This window comes from Pinus tabuliformis, chromosome J (genome assembly GCF_031772625.1).
Source record: "Pinus tabuliformis cultivar Carrire ecotype Pingquan chromosome J, CPIR1, whole genome shotgun sequence".
Classification (NCBI taxonomy): Eukaryota; Viridiplantae; Streptophyta; class Pinopsida; order Pinales; family Pinaceae; genus Pinus; species Pinus tabuliformis.
This window is the reverse complement of record NC_142295.1, coordinates 1,219,687,554-1,219,696,684: the sequence shown is the minus strand read 5'-3', so window position 1 is coordinate 1,219,696,684 and position 9,131 is coordinate 1,219,687,554. Positions and strand designations below refer to the sequence as shown.

At 37.9% G+C, this 9,131-nt stretch overlaps 1 protein-coding gene and 1 long non-coding RNA gene across 2 annotated transcripts in view; both read left to right on the top strand.

Annotated features, from left to right (window-relative positions):
* The first annotated feature begins 328 nt into the window (after positions 1 to 328).
* Positions 329 to 9,131, top strand: part of LOC149231521 (uncharacterized) — a 261,337-nt gene continuing 252,534 nt past the window's right edge. Inside the window, exon 1 of the mRNA XM_089379217.1 lies at positions 329 to 457. The gene's annotated coding sequence lies outside the window, so the exon portion shown is untranslated. The remainder of the gene's footprint in view (positions 458 to 9,131) is intronic.
* LOC149231523 (uncharacterized) lies at positions 5,992 to 7,369 on the top strand. The gene is made up of 4 exons (XR_016248075.1): positions 5,992 to 6,572; positions 6,650 to 6,700; positions 6,775 to 6,819; positions 6,929 to 7,369. It is a non-coding gene; the product is annotated as an uncharacterized LOC149231523 (long non-coding RNA).

Here is a 9,131-nt window from a genome sequence, read left to right as displayed (position 1 = left end):
GTTTTAGAGGATAACCAGGGGCCGCATACCGCCTTTTAACGATTGTTCCAGCCAAATTATTTTTTATAAACCATTGCTGGCTAGCGTTTTGGCACACATTGTCGGCTGAGCGTTTGTTTGTGCGGCTGTGGCATTTGTGGAGTTCAGTTTGCGACTTTGGGTTTGCAACTTTGCAGTTGCAGTTGCAGTTGCAGTTGCAGTTGCAGTCAGTTTACTGTTTGACAGTGTTTGAAGGTTTGAAGTTTGAAGACGTGCCTGAGGGCCGAGGCAGTGGGCAGTGGGCCGAGGCTTGCCGCGTGAGGACTGAGTCCTTGAGCAGTCGACGCAGAGTCCAGACCACCGACGCACCGCAGGCGGCGGCACCAGTGTCACAGTGTGCACGCAGTGACGGCGGACGCAGCACCTTCAAGTTCAGTGACCAGTCTAGTCTTCTGTGTTCAGAGTCCAGACTCCAGAGGTATTTACAATTTTAAGTTTTAACATTCACTCTCGAGTCTCACAGTCACTCCGAACTCGTTGTTTTTCTGCACATAAGTCTCGCGGGTTTTGCAGCTTTGCTATTTTTGGTTTTATTAGAGGGGTGCATGTCTGCTCACTCTGGTTGTCGTCAACCTGATTCCTTTGTGGTGGTATTTGGCTTGTTGATTGCGACTATTTTTTTGTCCAAGCAGAAGGTTCAAAACTTCAATCTCTGCAATTGCTTTGGTCTAGAGTCTAGACTCTAGCCTCCCTGGCCTGTCATAATCGCCTGTGCGCAGCCTCGCAGGCACTTGTGATTGGTGTGACGTGTCTATGACTCTACGTAATGTTACATTCTTTCTTTAAGTTTATACAGTGACATAACTCTGTTGTTGGCTTGTTGCTTGCTACCTTTTCGTGGTCCAAGCAGAAGGTTCAACTTCTACAATCGCTTTGGTCTAGCCTCGGCCCTCTTCGGCCTTTCATAAATTCATAATCACCTGTAGGCTGTAGTCTCAAGTTCTGGAACTTCATGGATTGCACTTCAGTGCTTAAAAGTTATCACTGAACAGTAACTCTGTATGCTTCTGTGACCTGTCTCAGCAATTTTCTTTCATTATCTATCCCGGAATCCGTGTTTTTGTAGCCTAAGATCCTCTGACTTGTACCTTAGTCAAACTTGAAACCTATATGGCTATATGTTAATGTAACTTGAGGACCCGAGGCCTAAATAGAGACGGTGGTAGATAATAACTTAACTTCCAGAGCTTGAATCCATTACCACCTATAGAAGAAGCAGACATGCGATGCCAAAACAGGTTGATGGTAATTATTGACCTCACCTCTGTAACTCTGTTCTGAATTCTGCATGAAAAGACATATAGCAACAGAATATTCTTGCATACTACCTTTCTAGCATCTCTGAAATGACAAAATACTGCCATCCAAAGGAGGGTTGGAACTTGGCACACAATGGCATATGGCCATTTGGCCCTGAAGTAGCGTCCAACATACATTAGAATTAATGGGATCCTATTGGACATTGCGAAGAAATAGTTTAATATAACTATTGGTTGAACTCATTCAGAAACCTTTGAAAGTTTTATATATCAAAGTTTAAACTAGTCCAACAGTCCAACTAGACCATCTATAGAAAGAAGCAGATAATGACGCCAAAACAAAGTGATAGTAGTCGGTTATATCACCTCAATTTCCCCCTAATTCTGCTCCTAAAAAGTACAGCCACAGAATGTTCTTGCAATTTACCTTTCTAGCATCTCCAAAATGGCAGAATACTGCCACCCAAAAAAGTCCAGATAACTATGATCTGCACATATCAACGATTCTACCCTAGGGCCTAAAGTCATGTCCACACTATATTTGAAATTTTGAATTAATGAAATGCTCTTGGATATCACTGAGAAAGGGTTTAACAGTTATTTCTGCAACTCATCCAGAAACCTTGGAAAGTTCCATAACTTAGACCAGTCCACAATTGTGTATGCCTTTGAGAGTCCTATAGATGCAACTGTTTTCTGAATATCCTCAAGTAGAAATTAGAATTGCTCGCCAAAGGGGATGCTTGTAAGTTGTATCATTCCTCAGCATTCTAGATTATTTGTAAGTCAATAGTTCAACCTCTTGTCAAGCTTTGGATTTAAGGATGATCTTGATTAGGATGACAGGCTAAGTTGCTAACTTGCTGAAGAGTTTTTCCCATATTTTGAGTTTATTATTACGCTGAATTCTTCATATGTTTTCATGTAAAATACTGATATTATCATGGGCTAGTTCAACTGCCTTTGTACTTTTCATTAAATGATTTGCTTCAAGCAAGGCCCATTTAAATTTGTCTACTGCGATGCTTGTAGGCTGTGAAACCCTGAAAACCAGTAGCTTGCCTACAATTTTCTGTTAATTAGGTTTTCTCCCAGGAAGTGCATGTCATGATGACTTCCAGATTAACATGTATTTTATGCACAACAGTCATATATTTATTAAATTATAAATTGAAAATCACAATTTATTATTTTTTCCCATAAACGAATCCTTAAGAGGAGCTGAGGAACACTTCTAGACATTCATGAACGGTGTTCATGGCATCCATATTAAACCACTAGATAGTAAAAGATTAGAGTAAATCCAATCCAAGTGAAAAATAAGACAGGGGTACTTAAACTAACTTCCAATCCAAGTGGAAAATAAGACAGGGCAATACTTAAAACAGACTAAGCAATCCCCTGGGGCTTACAAAAATTATTCATAGGCAACTGAGTTACCTCATAAGCTTGATTGATATTGTGAAACTGAGTCCCATAGTTATTTCCTTTTCAAACATTAGGATTATACTGCAACTCGATTATATCAACATCAGAGTTATAACGAAACCAAATTATATAAACATATGGGTTCGATATGATTTTCATGCAAAACAAATTATCGAACATGGATCATGATTCTTAAAACATTTCTATGCCCTGTGAATGGTTAGAAGATATTTTTCCCTAAAAACATGATTCACCATAAAACTTTGGATTTCATACTTCTGTCAGAAGTATACCATGCCATTTTGTTTTAATCATGGAATTACTGCTACTAAAAATATCTGAGGCTAAAATTTTGGGAAATTATTTCAAGCAGGTACTTCCATACTTGCAACAGAAGGCGACAGTAGGCTTTCTTGAAATCTTTCTCAGCAACCCCGAGGCTCAATCTCAGATCCTCATACTCCTCTTTCATCCCAGGGAAAGCAACATAGGTCATCATAGTTACATTTCTTATGCCTTCCTATTCTTCTTCTCTCCATTCTTTCTTCTTATGAATGAGTTACTGCTAGCATCAACCAGCCTTCCAAGTTTGACAGCCATGATATCTAACAAAATAACCCCGCTAACCTACAAACATAGTTGTAAGTCCAGATGCAAACCAATCTAATCCTCTAGATCCTTAGATGAGTGTAAGGAAACCCAACTACTAACCTTCAAAAAATACAAAATAATTAGTAAGAATTGATGCAGATATGGGTCTACAAAATAATTAGTAAGAATTGATGCAGATATGGGTCTCAAAGAACATGAGGAAAATAACATGAGAGGACCTATAAGGTAAGAATGCATACGTTAAGAGAAGATAACCTATCACTCTTCCTACTACCAAGGTATCTATGGAACGAGCCATTGCAGTAGAAGTGAAATCCAATTTTCTTCCTTCCCACCTTTGTTTCAAAAAAATTCAAAATTGAAGTCCATTCAAGTGATGTGATGAATGTAGTGCAAGTGTCTTATGGCATGTAAATTAATGGAATGAACTAACCTGACATGTTGCCTACCACATGTATGATAATGAGATGAATTTCTGCCACATATGAACCGAAATAGAGGACAACCACTATAATTTTGAGATCTACATTTACGCTTTACTTGGCCTCTTTCAAACGCTCTCATAAATACTAACTCTTAAATTTTAGAGAGAAGGTTGATTAAGACTTGATTCGCTTTACTTGGCCTCTTTCAAACGCTCTCATAAATACTAACTCTTAAATTTTAGAGAAGGTTGATTAAGACTTGATTCTTGAGATTGTGTTGGCCAAGATTTTGAACAACGTTGTCCCAAGAAATAGAAGATTCTTTGAGTGACCATTATCCTACAGTATTATGGCTAGCTAATGAATTCTTTGAGTGACCATTATCCTACAGTATTATGGCTAGCTAATGAGTAATGGACAAATATGAAAAGAGGATATGATTGTACTGTTTGTTGGACATGTACTTCCCCAGAGGTCGATATCTACTTTGGTAATGTTGGTGGAAGCATGTTGGAAGTTGTTTTGAACCACATCAATATGAAGGCTCGAATTCCAGTTTGTGGAATGATCTCTCGCTATAATTAGGTGGTTATAAATGATGTATTGTTATACCAGTGGAGTCTATATGCTATAGCTTAGGTTGTTATAGTTTATTAATGTATATTATACATGTGTGAGTAGGAATGAAAGCAACGTTTTGGATTGGGAAACCTGCTCAACTTGGTGGGGAAAGGTGCCAAAATGAAGGCTTCCTGTGTGGGAAATACCTTCATCTAATGCCAAATTTGTTTGAGGAGATGACAGGGTACATCAAGCAAGGATAAATTAAATACAAGGAAGATGTTATAGTGAGGTTGGACAGTATTTTTAAAGGTGTCAATTCCATGTTTAGTGGAGAGAATATTGGTAAACCTGTCATTTATCTCAAGCCTCCGCAACCCAAATAAATTCTGCATGAAGGCATCACAATGAATTTTGGATGAATATGAGAGGGCATGTTTCTTGAAGAGGATCATATCTACAATGGAGTGTTTTTTCCTCAAACAAGTGCAATAAATTTTGATTGAGCATGAGAGGGTGTGTTTCTTGAAGTGATGGGAATGGTTAGAGGTTTTTACATATCTATAAGGGATATGTAGTCATATTGCTCTTCATGACACAAGCTATTTTCACTTTTTATAAATGATAACTATTTGTGGATTTTGAATTTTGGTTTTAAATAATTTTTTTGAAATTTTAGTTTTTTATTATATTTATTTACACATTAATCTATATAATTTTATGTAAATATTTCAAATATATTTATTAATTTTAAATTTTATTATATTTATCTTAAATTAGACTATATATAATATTATTAATCTTATTTCAAATGTAATTAATAAGTCCATAAGAAATTTAAATATTTTAGAAAAAAAAATTAATAGATATTTTATTTATGCACAAATTTGATGCGTGGAAAACATGATGTAATCAGATTTGTTGTGAATTTTTCTAATCCTGGGTCATGGCCTGCTTGATGGTTAAAATGTCTGAATAGATGGAACGATAAATTACAGGTAGTGCACACTTTTCTCTTCTAAAAAACGCTCATTTTTTTCATTTGTCTTCTCTGAAATGGATGTATCACAAGAAGCCGTGTCACGAAGCTATAATGCTCCCTGCAATGTAGGTGGCCATCATTCTATGTGGGGCTTCTAAGTCACAGAGTTATAAATAGAAATGGTGTTGTTTATTGAGGTGTCAATTTGTGTGGAGTTAAAAATTATCGGAATTTGGTTTATTGTTTTTTTCTTAAATTTATATTAAGAGAGTTTGAATTGTGTTTTTGGAAAATAGATTTAGCATTTTTAAAAATTTCTAATGTATTCAAAATTTTAAAATCTAACTATTATAATTTGCATTTCCCAAAATATCTGCTAAAGTTTATCAAAATCATGCAAAAATTAAATTACAATATTAAAAAAATTGTAAAATTCAACTATGCTCCATTTATTAACTAAATACCAAATACATCTATTTATCAAAATCATGCAAAAATTAAATTACAATATTAAAAAAATTGTAAAATTCAACTATGCTCCATTTATTAACTAAATACCAAATACATCTATTTCTTTTGTTTTGTTATCATACATTTTAGATTGAAATCTAATAATAATTTTTTTTTTAATTATAATATTTTATTTTTATATTTTTAAATAAAAAAAAATTGAAAAAATATTTTATTCTTATGTTTTTAAATATAAAAATAATTTTAACATTTTACACAAATTTAAAAACATTTAAATTATGAATTAATAATTTTTTATTTATTTTTTTTATTTCTAATAGAAATTTCAATGTAATTAACAAATTTTTTTATAAAAAAAGACCAAAAGGTCCCCGCATCATACCACTACAATCTATAATAAAATGAAATGTGATGGCCCAGCCCTTTCGTTGACGTGGACACAGTCACGTGACTCACTTCAGGCCCCGGTGGTCACTTGTGCGCGGACAAATATCTTTGTGGATTTACCTGGCCCCCAATCCGAGGCTCATTAAGACATATATCTGCCGGTTCTTGGGTGTAGTCACCGGCTCGTCCAGTTAAGGGGTCTTCCCGCCTATGTTAAACCCTAAAGGGTTATCCTTGGCTCATTTTCACTCCGCCATTCTGCCGTTGCCCTCTCTGCGCTTCTGTGGCGATGCTCACTGTTCTGTCAGTCCGACGAACCCTATGCTCTGTCACTAGTTACAATTCCGATTCAATTGCTAACCCTTCGCCTTCGCTGCGGTCTTCAATGGTTCTGTTCGGAAGTCTGTGGTAAGTTGCTTACGTTTTCATGAATTCTGTGTAGGAGTCTTTTCGTTTTTCAATTTCTGAGCTTTAGTTCTGTACAGGTATTCGCGACCACAAAGCTGCCGCTCTTCCGAACTCTTTCCGCCCTCGAGGTAAACTCTCGTGCTATGATTTACCTTACTCTGTTACCTGTTATCGACACTTACAGGTTTTTGTGCATTCTCAGCTTATGGAACTGGGTTCTGTCTCAGCAACCTCCGTCGGCCTGTGGGTAAGTTTACAGTTCCTTCTCACTCGCACCTTGTTGCTCTTTCGTTTTCTTAGATTGATAGTGGTTCTGGTTGATAGCTGGACTAACCTCACGTTGTTTTTATGTGCAGGTTGACCAGGAGACTTGCTCGCGAGGGTTTCGAGTTATGCTGTCTTCAATCCCTTTCAACCCTGGTACCCTTTGCAACCGGGTAGGGTTTACTCCTGCTCCAGTATGTCTATAGTTTACTCCATTTAGCTGTAGCTGTAGTTTTCTGTTTGCTTAAGTTATTTAGGGTTCGGCCGTGCCCCTTTGCCGGCGTTTACAGTCTCTGTGCTCGGTCCCTTTGCGTCAGTCTATGGTCTCAATACAACAAGGGTTTGGAACTTTGTAATGTTACGGCGATGCCGGGTTTAATACATGGTGCTGTGATGTTTGTCGAACTTTCTGTATGTAAAGACTATGAAATGCTTTATTAATAGAAACAGAATGGTTTGATCTGTTACCTCTTCCTTATAAGCTTATATATTTGATTTGTATGTGGCCGTGTTGCTCCTCGTATTTGGCTTGCGGGTTCTGTGCTTTACGACTGCAATCTGGGTTTACTTTGATGCCTGTGACGTTCTCTGTTCTTGTAATGCTCTGCAACTCATATGCTGTTAAAGTATGGCCGCCTTACGCTGTCTCGCTTGCGTGTTGGTTCTGGTAATATGGTTTATGGTCTTGACTTAATGCCTGTAACGCTCTTGAATTTATAGTTACAGTATAAAAATTCTTTCTGTCTCAATTCACTTCTAAAAACAACAAATACACAGTAATGCTTATATGCACGATATGGGAAAGATTATTAACAGTAGATTATCTCAGAAAAGATTTCAATATTTCTGTTACAGAGGGTTTTGTATATCGTCTTGCTATTCCTTCTTCTTTCGTTCTGAGGGGAACCAAAAAGTCCCTATTACATCCGTTCTTCTCATTTTTTAAACTACATGAAATATAACTGTCTATTGAACTGAATCTGTAACTGTCACTTGCTTCTTTAAACAGAAAGTTAACTAAACAGTTTTTGGTTTCCTAAACTAACAACTAGTAACTTAAATTGTTCTGAAATAAAAAGAAATAAACATTAATTAACAAAAGACAACAACCAGTTTTGATGACCTGTCCATCCACTCTTGGAGTCTTGTCGTGTTCTTGTTTCACCGTGAGTCAGTCAGCGATCTTCTGTCTCCTCGGAGCTGGATGCTCCTGCATCAGGCTCCCGGGGTGGCAAAAAGTCATGGCTCCGTTCCATGAGGTCGTCAACAGAATAGCCCGCTTTAGTTATCTGCGCTGTGTTGAGCCAAGAACTGTCCTCTATTGGACGGTTCCGCCACTTGACCAAATATCGCAGATACTCCTTCCTGCGTGTGCGTCTAGCTACCTGTGTATCCAGAATTCCTTCGATCTCAAGGGGTGGTGCCTTTGGTAATTGTCTTGTCCAAGAATCTTCTTCATAGCTGTTTTTCTGTGGCACTGTAGTTGCTGTATCATTCTCTGAATCGGCGACATAGGGAAACAGATCTGCCACGTTAAAAATGGGAGAAATTCCAATCTCAGGTGGCAACTGTATTTCGTAAGCGTTCGCAGAAAATTTGCGGATGATTTTGCAGGGGCCGATCTTCTTGAATTTTAGTTTGTTGTACTCCCGCTTCGGGAATCTCTCCTTACGTAAATACGCAAGGACTTCATCCCCAACGTTAAACTGAACTTCCCGACGCTTTGTGTCAGCTCGTTGCTTGTACTTCTGACTGCTGTCCTGCAACTTCAGCTTGACCTGTTCGTGCAAATTGCTCATCGCTTGAGCGAATTCTTCCCCATCAGCGCTCCGTTTCTCGAGTTTCCCCAAATCCCGTAATTCATGCACTCCTCGCGGATGCATGCCGTACAAAATCTGGAACAGACTGTAACCGGTGCTGCGGTTAGGTGAATCGTTGTACGCGAACTCTGCTTGAGCAAGTACACGGTCCCATGTCCGGGAATTTCCTCCTGTCAAACTGCGAAGTAAGTTCCCTAGGCTTCTGTTTACGACTTCCGTCTGACCATCAGTCTGCGGATGATAAGCGGAGCTGAACTGCAATTGAGTATTCAACTTTTTCCATAGAGTTCTCCAAAAGTGACCAGTAAACTTTACATCCCGATCAGAGATGATGGATTTCGGGAGTCCATGCAACCGAACGATTTCAGTAAAGAATAGGTGTGCTATATAAGTAGCGTCGCTGGTTTTCCTGCAAGGTACAAAATGTGCCATTTTTGAAAATCGGTCAACTACAACCATGACTGAATCGAAGCCC